The following is a 15,605-nucleotide window of genomic DNA, read 5'->3' on the forward strand; positions in this document are numbered from 1 at the left end:
AGCCAGATCTGGATCCGGATCTCGGATCGGTTGACTTTTTATCCCCGAAACCCTAATATTTTGCCCTTGTTCATCGCATCGTAACTTTGCATCCGTAGCTCCGTTTTGGGCATATAGCATATCAAAATGTTCGTCCCAGAGAGCACATCATTTCATCTCATTGCATCATTTTCATTTGAGTTCATCTTGATGCCCGAAATGCTGTTGGAAGAGTGCTAGTTGAGATAATTGTCAGATCTGCTGCTCCAATTAGATATTTGTCATTTTTGCCATGATTATTGTGTGCATGATATGCCCCTGAGCTCTACATGTGTTTTGTTATATGTTTTGCCATCTATCCAGAGGTGCAACCCATGTATTTTTGTGATGTGTGTGGTGACTAGCACAAGCTTGCAAAGTGGTGCAATCGTTAATGCTGATTTTAGGGACTTAGCTTTTCCACTAAGTCCTTGATCTGTCTATTTTAATAAGCCATATGTTCATGTTGTTTCCTAGTGATTTGTGCCTCTTTTGAGGATGATCAGTAAGGATGTTTTGTTAGTCTTGTAGTGCTCTATCCATCCATGTCTTTGTTTGCAATTATGGAGCACCCTAGCTTGAGTCAATCGAGCTCTACTTTTGTCATTTCGTGAATCTGGGCAGATTGTCTACTTGTTAGCGATTTTGCCGAGGATGTTGTAGTTGATCCGTGCATGCTATGTTATTGTTCTTGCCATGTCTAGCTTGTATAATGTGTATTCTTGATGGGTGTATGCTTAGATTGTCATGACTTGCTCTGTAGTGAGTGCATCGAGCTCGTAAACATGCCTACTTGATATCTGATTTTGCATGCTCCAGTTTTTCACTAAGTCTGTGATCTGATTATGTTTTTGCCATGTTCACATGCTTGCAAATGTATTTTCTGATCCCTTTTGGCTCAAGGTCACTAAGGGACTTTTGTTAAGCTCTTTGAGTAGCTCCATGCCATGCTTTACTTTGCCATGTTCAGGTCCTGTAGCATATAGTTTTCATGCTCCAAAGTGTGCTACCTGATCTGAAATTCCAGACAAGTGTTAATTTCACTAAGTCTGAAATCTGTTTACCAAATGCATTTTTGCCATGCTTGTTTGAACCTGTTAATGGATGAATTGGCCGTAGCTCAGTGTTCATCTTTTGTTAAGCATCATGTATGGATCCCTGCCATGTATTTTGTTGTCATGTTTGAGTGCTGTAGCATGTTCATCTTGTTGCGTTTAGATGGCTACTTGTTGTAAATCGCAGACCGGTGCCATATTTGAATTGCTTGCCATTTCCAAACCGTGACTCCGATTCCGGCGTTCTTTATATCGTTTTCAAGCGATTTCATCTCACCTTTCCAGTGGCACACTTGGATTTCCAAGTTGAGGCCAGGTTCATTCATTCCTTGTCAAATCTTGCATATGCATCGCATATTGCATCCCGCATAGCATACCATGTTTGCATCATGTTGTTTGAGCTTTGCACGTGGTTGATTGTGTCCTTGTTGCTTGTTTGTCTTGTTTGGGTAGAGCCGGGAGACGAGTTCGCTAACGAGGAGCCCGTTGAGTTTGCTTTCGAGGATCCAGTCAACTCTGACAACTTTGCAGGCAAGATGATCATACCCTCGAAATCACTACTATCTTTGCTTTGCTAGATGCTCGCTCTTTTGCTATGCCTATGCTACGATGCCTACCACTTGCTTATCATGCCTCCCAAATTGCCATGTCAAACCTCTAACCCACCATGTCCTAGCAAACCGTTGATTGGCTATGTTACCGCTTTGCTCAGCCCCTCTTATAGCGTTGCTAGTTGCAGGTGAAGATTGGAGACCGTTCCTTGTTGGAACATTATTTACTTGTTGGGATATCATTATATTATCTTGTTATCTTAATGCATCTATATACTTGGTAAAGGGTGGAAGGCTCGGCCTCTCGCCTAGTGTTTTGTTCCACTCTTGCCGCCCTAGTTTCCGTCATATCGGTGTTATGTTCCCGGATTTTGCGTTCCTTACGCGGTTGGGTTATAATGGGAACCCCTTGATAGTTCGCCTTGAATAAAGCTTTTCCAGCAATGCCCAACCTTGGTTTTACCATTTGCCACCTAGCCTCTTTTTCCCTTGGGTTTCCGGCGCCCGAGGGTCGTCTTATTTAAACCCCCCCCCCCGGGCCAGTGCTCCTCTGAGTGTTGGTCCAACCTAGAGCCCCTTGCAGCGCCACCTCGGGGAAACTGAGGGCTGGTTTTAGTTGTACGGATTGCTTATCCGATTGTGCCCTGAGAACGAGATATGTGCAGCTCCTATCGGGATTTGTCGGCACATTCGGGCGGTGTTGCTGGATTTGTTTTAACTTGTCGAAGTGTCTTGTAGAACCGGGATACCGAGTCTGATCGGAATGTCTCGGGAGAAGGTCTATTCCTTCGTTGACCGTGAGAGCTTGTCATGGGCTAAGTTGGGACTCCCCTGCAGGGATTTGAACTTTCGAAAGCCGTGCCCGCGGTTATGGGCAGATGGGAATTTGTTAATGTCCGGTTGTAGATAACTTGAACCTTAACTTAATTAAAATGAATCAACTGTGTGAGTTACCGTGATGGTCTCTTCTCGGCGGAGTCCGGGAAGTGAACACGGTGTTGGAGTAATGCTTGCCGCAGGTTGTTCTCTAGTTATTCGTTCGCGCTTTGCCTCTCTTCTCGCTCTCTTTTGCGAACAGGTTAGCCACCATATATGCTAGTCGCTTGCTGCAGCTCCACATATTTACCTTGCCTTACCTATAAGCTTAAATAGTCTTGATCGCGAGGGTGCGAGATTGCTGAGTCCCTGTGGCTCACAGATTACTTCCAAACCAGATGCAGGGCCTGATGATTCCGTTCCAGATGACACACTTGAGATCAAGTGGGAGTTCGACGAGGACTCACGCCGTTACTATGTGTCTTTCCCTGATGATCAGTAGTGGTGCCCAGTTGGGGCGATCGGGACCGTGTCGCATGTTGGGTTTACCTTTTATTTTGGCGCCGTAGTCGGGCCATGAGTGTTTGGTTGATGTAATGCTATTTATGTACTTTGTTTGATGTGGCGAGTGTAAGCCAACTATGTATCTCCCCTTTTATTATCTATATTACATGGGATGTTGTGAAGATTGCCTAACTTGCGACATTGCTTTCAATGCGGTTATGCCTCTAAGTCGTGCCTCGACACGTGGGAGATATAGCCGCATCGAGGGCGTTACAAGTTGGTATCAGAGCCTTCCCCGACCTTAGGAGCCCCCATTGCTTGATCGTTTTTAGCAGCCGTTGTTGAGTCTAGAAAAAATGTTTTGAGTCATTTAGGAATTATATATCAGACAGTTTAGGAATTCTTTTTACTCCCCAGTCTCCTCATCGCTCTCGTAAGGCATCCTGACGTAGAGTTTTGACTCTTCTCTTCTCAAATTTCACTAAAAAAATTTAGGATCACGCGGGTATCTTGGAATCGTTCCGATGGTTTTGTGACGAGAACATTGTTCTTGGTGCCTCCTGTGTTTAGGGGTTGTGGCAGTGTCCCGGGGAGTTGAGCTCCGAGGTGTTGTCGTCACAATTTTATCGTTGCAGTTCTGGAATACCTGAGTTTAGTACGCCGACATCGAAAATCTCTTTTATGCAGTTCGTTGGTGAGATAACCTCGACGCCACCCAGTACTGGGGCGGGAGTTCGGGAGTATTGCCATAACTTGTATAACGGATGCTTTTCAAGGTTGAGGTAGATGGTTTCCGAAGTTTTCTTGGTTATGTGTTGAAGGATGGATACAGCTGAATGTAGGATTTGCTAGATTTGGGTGAGATATTATGCTTCCCCTGTATCCCCAACACCTGATTGCATAACCGGAAAGGTTCGGGAGTTTCATAGGTGGGAATTCTTGTAGCTCTAGTTCTTCTTCCACGGATATTTGGTTTGAGATTGGGATTTCTTACCGAGTATTCGTTCTTGATCCGTACCTTGTTGATTTATTCCTCTACCTAAATTCTAAGTGGCTTCTCAATTTATGGATATGTGACCATCTCAAGTGGAATGCATTCGTTCATTTTGTACGGATGTGAAGACTATATGTTGCAATTTCAACCCGTTTGATTCAGCTTCATTTTATCTGTCAATATGCTAACGGTTGTCACCCTCTTCAGGATGGCTCCCGCTAAGAGCAGCAATCAAATCAGAATCAGAATCAGGATCCGCCACCACCTCCTCCTCCTCCGGAGGCATGGCAAGCTGTGATGGCCGCAACCAATGCAAACACACAGTTGATCATGCAAATTCTTCAAGAGCGCAATCAAGCGGACCAAGGCAACCAAGGCAACAATCAGAATCACTTTGCTACACTCAACCAGTTCCTTGCTAACGGGCCAAAGACTATTAGCAATTGTGTTGAGGCAACTGATGCTGGCGATTGGCTCATGGATCTGTGCAAGCATTTCGAGTCCAGTAACGTCAGGCCTGAGGACTGTGTCAAGTTTGCTTCCTTCCAACTCAAAGACCAAGCTGCATAATGGTTCCAGCAGTACAAGGATTCCAGAGGAGGCCGTGTGATTACCTGGGATGAATTCCGTCAAGACTTCAAAGCTCTTCATATCCCTCAGAGCGTGGTTGAAAGCAAGCGTGAGGAATTCCGCAACCTGAAGCAAGGCTCTTTGTCTGTCTATGACTACAACAAGTTGTTTCAGAAGCTTGCCCGCTTTGCTAAGCAGGACGTCCCTGACGAGAAGAGCATGATATACCAGTTCAGGGGTGGTCTTAGAGAAGAAATCCAACTAGCTCTTGTTCTCTTTGAGCCCTTGAGGTACGATGAGTTCTACAACATGGCATTGAAGCAAGAGGCCACTCAACTGAGGTGTGATGCTTCCAAGAAGCGAGTCAGAGATGCTACTCCTTCTTCCTCTACTCAAGTGGCCAAGCAGCAGAAGTATTGGCTTCCTCCTCCTCCGTTCCGTCAGCCGTATCAGCAGAAGAGCAAAGGTAGCAGTGGATCTTCCCACCCACCCAACCCTGGCTTTCAGAACAAGACTTCGTCTCAAGCTCCAAGATCGAGTGCTCCGTATCACCGTCAGCTTTCAGAGGTCACGTGCAACAAGTGCCAACTGAAGGGTCACTATGCCAACAAGTGCTTCAACCAGAGGCGTCTCCCTCCTCCTCCTCCTGTGAGATCAGCAAGTACTGCTATGGTCAAGCATAACCCCAAGCACGCCAAGGTCAACATACTGAATGCAGCTCAGGCAGAGGACTCGTCAGATGTGATTATGGGTAACATTCTTGTTAACGATATTCTAGCTAAAGTTCTTTTTGACACTGGTGCATCGCATTGTTTCATCTCGAGACCTTTTGCATCTAAGCATGATTTTGTTACTCAAGTGTTGTCGAAACCGTTGGCTATTGTCTCTCCGGCCCGTCAAATGACATCTCGAGTATGCGTTCCGGATGTTACAATCACTTTGGGTGACTATAAGTTCTTGTCTTCTCCAAATGTTCTTGGTGACTCGGACATTGATATTATTCTCGGAATGGATTGGCTTTCTAAGCACAAGCCGCATCTTGATTGTGCTGCAAGGCAGATTCAATTGACTCATTCGTCTGAGGATGTAATTGTCTTTGCCGCTCGTGATGATACCATCCGTCTGTTTTCTCTCAATGAGAAGGGTGAACTGGATGCCATCTCGCAAATTCCAGTCGTCTGTGAATATCAAGACGTCTTTCCAGAAGAGCTTCCAGGAATGCCTTCGCACCGGCCAGTTGAATTCGTCATCGATCTTGAGCCTGGCACGGAACCTGTGTGCAAGCGTCCTTACAAGCTCGGACCTGAAGAGTTGAAGGAGCTGAAGAAGCAACTCGATATTCAAGAGAGAATGGGTCTCATCCGACCTAGTTCTTCTCCGTGGGGTTGTGGTGTTCTTTTTGTGAAGAAGAAGGATGGAACGGACCGACTTTGTGTTGATTACCGTCCATTGAACAAGAAGACCATCAAGAACAAATACCCACTTCCCAACATCAACGAGCTGTTCGAACAACTCAAAGGTGCCCAAGTATTCTCCAAGCTTGATCTCCGTATGGGTTATCATCAGATTCGAATCCGTGAGCAAGATATTCCCAAGACGGCTTTCAGGACAAGCTTTGGTTCATATGAATACACTGTCATGTCTTTTGGCCTCGTCAACGCTCCTCCGACTTTCTCTCGCATGATGAACTTCATCTTCAACGCCTACACCAATGACTTCGTTTTGGTCTATCTCGACGACATTCTGGTCTTTTCGAAGAACAAGGAAGATCATGCCAAGCACTTGCGTTTGGTACTCGATAAGCTCAGGGAACACAAGTTCTACGCCAAGTTCTCCAAGTGCGAATTTTGGCTCGATGAGGTTCTTTATCTTGGTCATATCATCTCTGCCAAGGGCATTGCGGTGAATCCTGAGAAGGTGTCTGCAATTGTGAATTGGGAACCACCTCAGAACGTGAAGCAACTCCGTAGCTTCCTCGGTCTCGCAAGCTACTGTCGAAGATTCGTTGAAAACTTTTCTAAGATCGCGAAGCCTCTCTCAAATCTTCTCCAGAAGCACGTCAAGTACGTTTGGTCTCCGGAGTGTGACATTGCTTTCAACACTTTGAAAGAGAAATTGGTCACTGCTCCAGTTCTGACTCCTCCTGATGAATCCAAACCGTACGAGGTCTTTTGCGATGCCTCTCTCCAAGGTCTTGGCGCAGTGTTGATGCAAGAGAAGAAAGTTGTGGCTTATACCTCTCGCCAGTTGAAGCCCAACGAGAAGAACTACCCCACTCATGACCTCGAGTTGGCGGCAGTTGTGCATGCTCTTTTGACTTGGAGACATCTCTTATTGGGAAGAAAAGTGGACATTTTCACTGACCACAAGAGTCTCAAGTACATCTTCACTCAGCCTAATCTCAACCTCAGGCAAACTCGATGGGTCGAAATGATTCAAGAGTATAATCCGAGTATCGAGTATACTCCAGGCAAGGCCAATGTGATTGCTGACGCATTGAGCAGGAAGGCTTATTGCAACAGTCTGATTCTCAAGCCTTATCAACCCGAGCTTTGTGAAGCTTTCCGCAAACTTAATCTGCAAGTTGTTCCTCAAGGTTTCCTCGCCAACCTTCAAGTCTCTCCTACCTTGGAAGACCAGATTCGCCAAGCCCAGCTTCTTGATGCTATGGTGAAAAAGGTGAAGATTGGGATTGCCAAGAGTCAACCCAAGTACAAGTGCTACCGCCTTGATGACAAGGATACTCTCTTCTTCGAGGATCGTATTGTTGTGCCCAAAGGTGACCTTCGTAAAGTGATCATGAATGAGGCTCACAATTCTCTCCTCTCCATCCACCCTGGGAGCACGAAGATGTATCAGGACCTCAAGCAGGCTTATTGGTGGACTCGAATGAAGCGCGAGATTGCTCAGTTCGTGAATGAATGTGATGTCTGCAGAAGAGTGAAGGCAGAACACCAAAGGCCAGCTGGTCTCCTCCAACCTCTTGCCATTCCAGAATGGAAGTTTGACCACATTGAGATGGACTTCGTGACTGGGTTTCCAAAGTCCAAACGTGGCAATGATGCTATATTCGTTGTCATCGACAAACTCACTAAAGTGGCTCACTTTCTGCCTATCAAAGAGTCTATCACTGCAGCTCAATTGGCGGAGCTCTATACCTCTCGAATTGTCTCTCTGCACGGTATTCCACAAGTGATCTCTTCAGACCGTGGCAGCATCTTTACCTCCAAGTTTTGGGATTCTTTTCAGAAGGCCATGGGCACCAACATCCGCTTCAGTACAGCTTTCCATCCTCAAACTAGCGGTCAAGTCGAGCGTGTCAACCAGATTCTTGAAGATATGCTCAGGGCTTGTGTGATCTCCTTCGGCATGAAGTGGGAGGATTGTCTTCCATATGCTGAATTCTCCTACAACAACAGTTTTTAAGCAAGTTCGGGCAAGGCCCCATTTGAAATTCTGTATGGCAGGAAGTGCCGTGCCCCTCTCAACTGGTCTGAAACCGGTGAACGTCAGCTTCTCGGTAATGACTTAATCACAGAGGCAGAGGAAATGTGCAAAGTCATTCGAGATAACCTCAAAGCAGCCCAATCCCGCCAGAAGAGCTACTATGATAGTAAGCACCGTGATTTGGCTTTCGAGATCGGAGATCATGTTTACCTCCGTGTCTCTCCAATGAAAGGTACTCGTCGCTTCGGTATCAAAGGGAAGCTTGCCCCTAGATACGTGGGACCTTTCAAGATCGTCAGCAAGAGAGGCGATCTCGCCTATCAACTCGAGCTTTCAAACTTTGCAAATGTGCATGACGTGTTCCATGTCTCTCAGCTCCGAAAGTGCTTCAAGACTCCTGACCGCACCGTCAACTTCGAGGACATTGAGCTCCAAGAAGATCTCTCTTATCGTGAGCACCCCGTTGCTATTCTTGAAGAGACTGAACGCAAGACTCACAACAAGTCAATCAAATTCCTCAAAGTCAAGTGGTCACACCATTCCGACCGTGAAGCTACCTGGGAACGCGAGGATCACCTCCGTTCTGAATACCCGGCGTTCTTTCAGTCCTAGATCTCGGGACGAGATCCTTTCGTAGTGGTGGAGTGTTGTAACACCCCGGATATGATTTACCCAATATGAACTCCAACTCTTGCCGTTTCCGCCATTAAGTTATTTTATTTTCTCGGGTTCGGGTTTTTGTCTCCGTGTGTTGTTGTCGTTGTCATGCATCTCATATCATGTCATCATGTGCATTGCATTTGCATACGTGTTCATCTCATGCATCCGAGCATTTTCCCCGTTGTCCGTTTTGCATTCCGGCGCTCCGTTCTCCTCCGGTGGTCATTTCTACATTTCTTTCGTGTGTGGGGATTAAACATTTCCGGATTGGACCGAGACTTGCCAAGCGGCCTTGGTTTACTACCGGTAGACCGCCTGTCAAGTTTCGTACCATTTCGACTTCGTTTGATGCTCCAACGGTTAACCGAGGGACCGAGTAGGCCTCATGTGTGTTGCAGCCCAACACCCCTCCATTTTGGCCCAAAACCCACCAAAACCCTCTCCATCATCTAGAACGTTCAATCACGATCGCGTGGCCGAAAACCGCACCTCATTTGGACTCCCCTAGCTCCTCCTATGCCTATATAAAGAACCCCCTCCGAAATTCCCCTTCTCCTCCCCCCGAAACCCTAGTCCCCTTCGTCTCCACGCACCGGCGGACATTTTTCTGTCCGGCCAGACACGTCCGCTTCGTCCCATCGCCGCCACGTGTCGCTCCGGGAGTGGCCAGCGCCCGCGCCCACTTCGCCGGCCCGCCCGGGCCCAGGCGGGGCCCCCGGCCCGAGCCGCCGCCTCCCGCGGGCCAGATCCGGCGCCGCCCGCGCCCTTCTCCTTCCCCGACGTCGGCGAGCTGCCCCGCTCCAACGCGCCGCCCCGCCCACGCTCCTCGCCGCCGCACGCCCGGGAAGCTCCGGCCATCTCTGTCTCCGCCCCGCGCCGACCTTCTCCTCCGGCGGCCGACTTCATCTCCGGCGAGCTTCAAGTCCCCGGCGAACCTCGTTATCCGTGCGGCCAGATCTGGATCCGGATCTCGGATCGGTTGACTTTTATCCCCGAAACCCTAATATTTTGCCCTTGTTCATCGCATCGTAACTTTGCATCCGTAGCTCCGTTTTGGGCATATAGCATACCAAAATGTTCGCCTCAGAGAGCACATCATTTCATCTCACTGCATCATTTTCATTTGAGTTCATCTTGATGCCCGAAATGCTGTTGGAAGAGTGCTAGTTGAGATAATTGTCAGATCTGCTGCTCCAGTTAGATATTTGTCATTTTTGCCATGATTATTGTGTGCATGATATGCCCCTGAGCTCTACATGTGTTTTGTTATATGTTTTGCCATATATCCAGAGGTGCAACCCATGTATTTTTGTGATGTGTGTGGTGACTAGCACAAGCTTGCAAAGTGGTGCAATCGTTAATGCTGATTTCAGGGACTTAGCTTTTCCACTAAGTCCTTGATCTGTCTATTTCAATATGCCATATGTTCATGTTGTTTCCTAATGATCCGTGCCTCTTTTGAGGATGATCAGTAAGGATGTTTTGTTAATCTTGTAGTGCCCTATCCATCCATGTCTTTGTTTGCAATTATGGAACACCCTAGCTTGAGTCAATCGACCTCTACTTTTGTCATTTCGTGAATCTGTGCAGATTGTCTACTTGTTAGCGATTTTGCCGAGGATGTTGTGGTTGATCCATGCATGCTATGTTATTGTTCTTGCCATGTCTAGCTTGTATAATGTGTATTCTTGATGGGTGTATGCTTAGATTCTCATGACATGCTCTGTAATGAGTGCATCGAGCTCGTTAACATGCCTACTTGATATCTGATTTGCATGCTCCAGTTTTTCACTAAGTCTGTGATTTGATTATGTTTTTGCCATGTTTACATGCTTGCAATTGTATTTTCTGATCCCTTTTGGCTCAAGGTCACTAAGGGACTTTTGTTAAGATCTTTGAGTAGCTCCATGCCATGCTTTACTTTGCCATGTTCAGGTCCTGTAGCATATAGTTTTCATGCTCCAAAGTGTGCTACCTGATCTGAAATTCCAGACAAGTGTTAATTTCACTAAGTCTGAAATCTGTTTACCAAATGCATTTTTGCCATGCTTGTTTGAACCTGTTAATGAATGAATTGGCCGTAGCTCACTGTTCATCTTTTGTTAAGCATCATGTATGGATCCCTGCCATGTATTTTGTTGTCATGTTTGAGTGCTGTAGCATGTTCATCTTGTTGCATTTAGATGGCTACTTGCTGTAAATCGCAGACCGGTGCCATATTTGAATTGCTTGCCATTTCCAAACCGTGACTCCGATTCCGACGTTCTTTATATCGTTTTCAAGCGATTTCATATCACCTTTCCAGTGACACACTTGGATTTCCAAGTTGAGGCCAGGTTCATTCATTCTTTGTCAAATCTTGCATATGCATCGCATATCGCATCCCGCATAGCATACCATGTTTGCATCATGTTGTTTGAGCTTTGCACGTGGTTGATTGTGTCCTTTTTGCTTGTTTGTCTTGTTTGGGTAGAGCCGGGAGACGAGTTCGCTAACGAGGAGCCCGTTGAGTTTGCTTTCGAGGATCTAGTCAACTCTGACAACTTTGCAGGCAAGATGATCATACCCTCGAAATCACTACTATCTTTGCTTTGCTAGATGCTCGCTCTTTTGCTATGCCTATGCTACGATGCCTACCACTTGCTTATCATGCCTCCCAAATTGCCATGTCAAACCTCTAACCCACCATGTCCTAGCAAACCGTTGATTGGCTATGTTACCGCTTTGCTCAGCCCTCTTATAGCGTTGCTAGTTGCAGGTGAAGATTGGAGACCGTTCCTTGTTGGAACATTATTTACTTGTTGGGATATTATTATATTATCTTGTTATCTTAATGCATCTATATACTTGGTAAAGGGTGGAAGGCTCGGCCTCTCGCCTAGTGTTTTGTTCCACTCTTGCCGCCCTAGTTTCCGTCATATCGGTGTTATGTTCCCGGATTTTGCGTTCCTTACGCGGTTGGGTTATAATGGGAACCCCTTGATAGTTCGCCTTGAATAAAGCTTTTCCAGCAATGCCCAACCTTGGTTTACCATTTGCCACCTAGCCTCTTTTCCTTTGGGTTTCCGGAGCCCGAGGGTCATCTTATTTAAACCCCCCCGGGCCAGTGCTCCTCTGAGTGTTGGTCCAACCTAGAGCCCCTTGCAGCGCCACCTCGGGGAAATTCGAGGGCTGGTTTTAGTTGTATGGATTGCTTATCCGATTGTGCCCTGAGAACGAGATATGTGCAGCTCCTATCGGGATTTGTCGGCACATTCGGGCGGTGTTGCTGGATTTGTTTTAACTTGTCGAAGTGTCTTGTAGAACCGGGATACCGAGTCTGATCGGAATGTCTCGGGAGAAGGTCTATTCCTTCGTTGACCGTGACAGCTTGTCATGGGCTAAGTTGGGACTCCCCTGCAGGGTTTTGAACTTTTGAAACCCGTGCCCGCGGTTATGGGCGGATGGGATTTTGTTAATGTCCGGTTGTAGATAACTTGAACCTTAACTTAATTAAAATGAATCAACTGTGTGAGTTACCGTGATGGTCTCTTCTCGGCGCAGTCCGGGAAGTGAACACGGTGTTGGAGTAATGCTTGTCGCAGGTTGTTCTCTAGTTATTCGTTTGCGCTTTGCCCTCTCTTCTCGCTCTCTTTTGCGAACAGGTTAGCCACCATATATGCTAGTCGCTTGCTGCAGCTCCACATATTTATCTTGCCTTACCTATAAGCTTAAATAGTCTTGATCGCGAGGGTGCGAGATTGCTGAGTCCCTGTGGCTCACAGATTACTTCCAAACCAGATGCAGGGCCTGATGACTCCGTTCCAGATCATGCGCTTGAGCTCAAGTGGGAGTTCGATGAGGACTCACGCCGTTACTATGTGTCTTTCCCTGATGATCAGTAGTGGTGCCCAGTTGGGGCGATCGGGACCGTGTCGCATGTTGGGTTTACCTTTTATTTTGGCGCCGTATTCGGGCCATGAGTGTTTGGTTGATGTAATGCTATTTATGTACTTTGTTTGACGTGGCGAGTGTAAGCCAACTATGTATCCCCCCTTTTATTATCTATATTACATGGGATGTTGTGAAGATTGCCTAACTTGCGACATTGCTTTCAATGCGGTTATGCCTCTAAGTCGTGCCTCGACACATGGGAGATATAGCCGCATCGAGTGCTTTACAGCAGCGTTGTGTTCCGCTGCCAGGGCGGCGATCAGCGCGCCCTTACCGGTGTCTTCTTCATCCCCAGCCTGCGGACGAACATCGCCTTCGTGGGACAACTCGACGAGGCCGGCTGCATCATCAACATCGCCGACGGTGTCATGACCGTCCTAGACCCGGCCGGCGTATGCTGGCGCGCATCAAGCGCTCTGGAAATCGCCTGTACACCGGAGTACTCACCATTGACGCACCGGCGTGTCTAATGGCGCAGGGCGACGACGCAACGTGGAGATGGCATGCTCGCATGGGGCATCTTCACTTCCATGCACTCCGGACCATGTCCACGAAGCAGCTCGTGCGCGGCATGCTGGTGATTGATCGCGTGGCGGAATACTGTGACGGCTGCGCTCTGGGAAAGCAACATCGAGCACCGTTCCCTCAGGCCACGGCGTATCGTGCCGAGCGCGGCCTCGAGCTCGTGCACACGAACTTGTGCGGGCCGATCACTCCAACAACTCCAGGAGGTAACAAGTATTTCCTGCTTGTGGTAGATGATTACATTCGCTATATGTGGCTAGAGCTCCTAAGGTCCAAGGATGAGGCGTACTCCCGTTTCAAGAAAATCAAAGTGATGGCTGAGGCTGACGGCAACTGCAAGCTGCGCGCTTTCAGGTCAGACCGCGGCGACGAATTCAACTCAATCGAGTTCAGAGAGTACTGCGAGCAGAGCGGCATCAAGCATTTCACCACTACACCGTACACACCACAGCAAAACGGCGTCGTCGAACGTCGGAATCAGACGGTGGTGGAGATGGCCAGGTGCATGATGAAAAGCATGAGCATGTCGGCGTTCTTCTGGGCGGAGGCGGTGAGAACGGCAGTGTATCTGCTAAACCGCGCGCCGACAAGAAGCTTGGAGGGTGTCACACCCTATGAGGCGTGGCACGTCCGTAAACCTAATGTGCAGCACCTGCGCACGTTTGGGTGCACGGTTCACGTGAAACACGTCGGCACCGGCATCACCAAGCTCAGTGATCGATCGACACCTATGGTATTTGTCGGTTATGAGGAGGGCTCCAAGGCGTACCGAGCATATGATCCAGCAACCAAGAAGGTCCAGGTAACACGTGATGTCATTTTTTAGGAGAATAGGCCACGGATGTGGAGCGCTCAGGACACGAGCGCGGTCACCACCGCACCAGCGACTTTCACTGTGGTCTATACCACGGAGAACGGTGTCCAGGAGGTGGATAGCGGGTCGTCCACCCCGCCGGTCACACCACGGTCAACGGCGACACCCTCTACACCAGCCTTGGGGACGCCCGATCAGCTGCAGTCGCCACGCCGGTGGTGAGCATGCCGGACTCGTTGTAGTCCGGGTCAGCGACGCCCACAGACTCATCAAACGGCAAGGGCACGCCTCCTTCACATGACTCTAGGAACGATGTGCCCACGGGGCAGCCAGTGCGCTATCGGAGCTTCACCAGCGTGCTCGAGGAAACTGAAGACCATGCGGTGCGCGAGCAGTTCGAGCGCTGCCTACTCGTGCGCTGCCTGTTCAGCACCGAGGAGCCGCGTGACACGGACGAGGCGCTCGCTAGCAAGGCGTGGAAAGGCGCCATGGACGTCGAGATGTAGTCCATCATTGACAACAAGACTTGGGAGCTCACTCAGCTGCCTTCTGGACACAAAGCGATCAGATTGAAGTGGGTTTATCGTGTCAAGCGAGATCCTGCAGGCAACGTCGTCAAACACAAAGCTCGCCTCGTCGCAAAGGGGTATGTACAGCGTCAGGGGGTGGATTTTGAGGAGGTTTTCGCTCCCGTAGCTCGCATGGAGACAGTACGACTGCTTCTGGCCCTGGCTACACACTCCGGATGGGAAGTTCATCACATGGATGTAAAATCAGCTTTTCTGAATGGTGATCTCACCAAAGAGGTTTATGTTGCTCAGCCGCCGGGGTACGAGATCGCCGGCAAGGAGGAGAGTGTGATGCGCCTTCGCAAGGCCTTATACGGGCTGCATCAAGCTCCACGCGCCTGGTATGCAAAACTGGATGAATCGCTGACTGCTCTTGGATTCACTCGCAGTCCTTTGGAGCACTCAGTCTACAGGCGTGGCAATGCTCACTTGTATCTGCTGGTGGGGGTCTATGTGGATGATCTCATTATCACTGGGACTAACGCAGCGGACATAGCCTCGTTCAAGGAGCAGATGCAGCAACTCTTCAAGATGAGTGATCTGGGCAAGCTGAGCTACTACTTGGGCATAGAGGTGGAGCAGAACAGCAACAACATCACACTCTGTCAGAAAAGCTATGCCGAGAAAATACTGGAGATCGCAAATATGGCGGGCTGCAACAACTGCCACACGCCCATGGAGTGTCGACTCAAGCTGAAGAAAGAGGACGACGGTGAGCCTTTTGACGCCACTCTGTATCACAGGGTGATTGGAAGACTGCGCTATCTGGTGAACACACAGCCTGACATAGCACATTCTGTCGGGATCGTCAGCCGGTTCATGAAGAAGCCTAGTACACATCACTGGGCTGCTCTCAAGCATATATTGAGGTATGTGAAGGGCACCAAGCACTATGGATGTAGCTACAAGAGAGGTCAGGGTGTAGCGAAACTGCTTGGGTTCAGCGACAGCGATCACCCCGGCGACGTCGGCGATCGCAAGAGCACTTCCGGGCATGTTGTCTATCTTGGCAAGAACCTGATCACCTGGAGCTCTCAGAAGTAGAAGATAGTTGCGCTTTCTTCATGTGAGGCAGAATATGTGGCCATTGCAGCAGCGACCTGCCAAGGGTTGTGGTTGAGCAGACTGTTGGGAGATATAACTGGAATT

The sequence above is a fragment of the Triticum aestivum genome, chromosome 7A (assembly GCF_018294505.1).
Source record: "Triticum aestivum cultivar Chinese Spring chromosome 7A, IWGSC CS RefSeq v2.1, whole genome shotgun sequence".
Classification (NCBI taxonomy): domain Eukaryota; kingdom Viridiplantae; phylum Streptophyta; class Magnoliopsida; order Poales; family Poaceae; genus Triticum; species Triticum aestivum.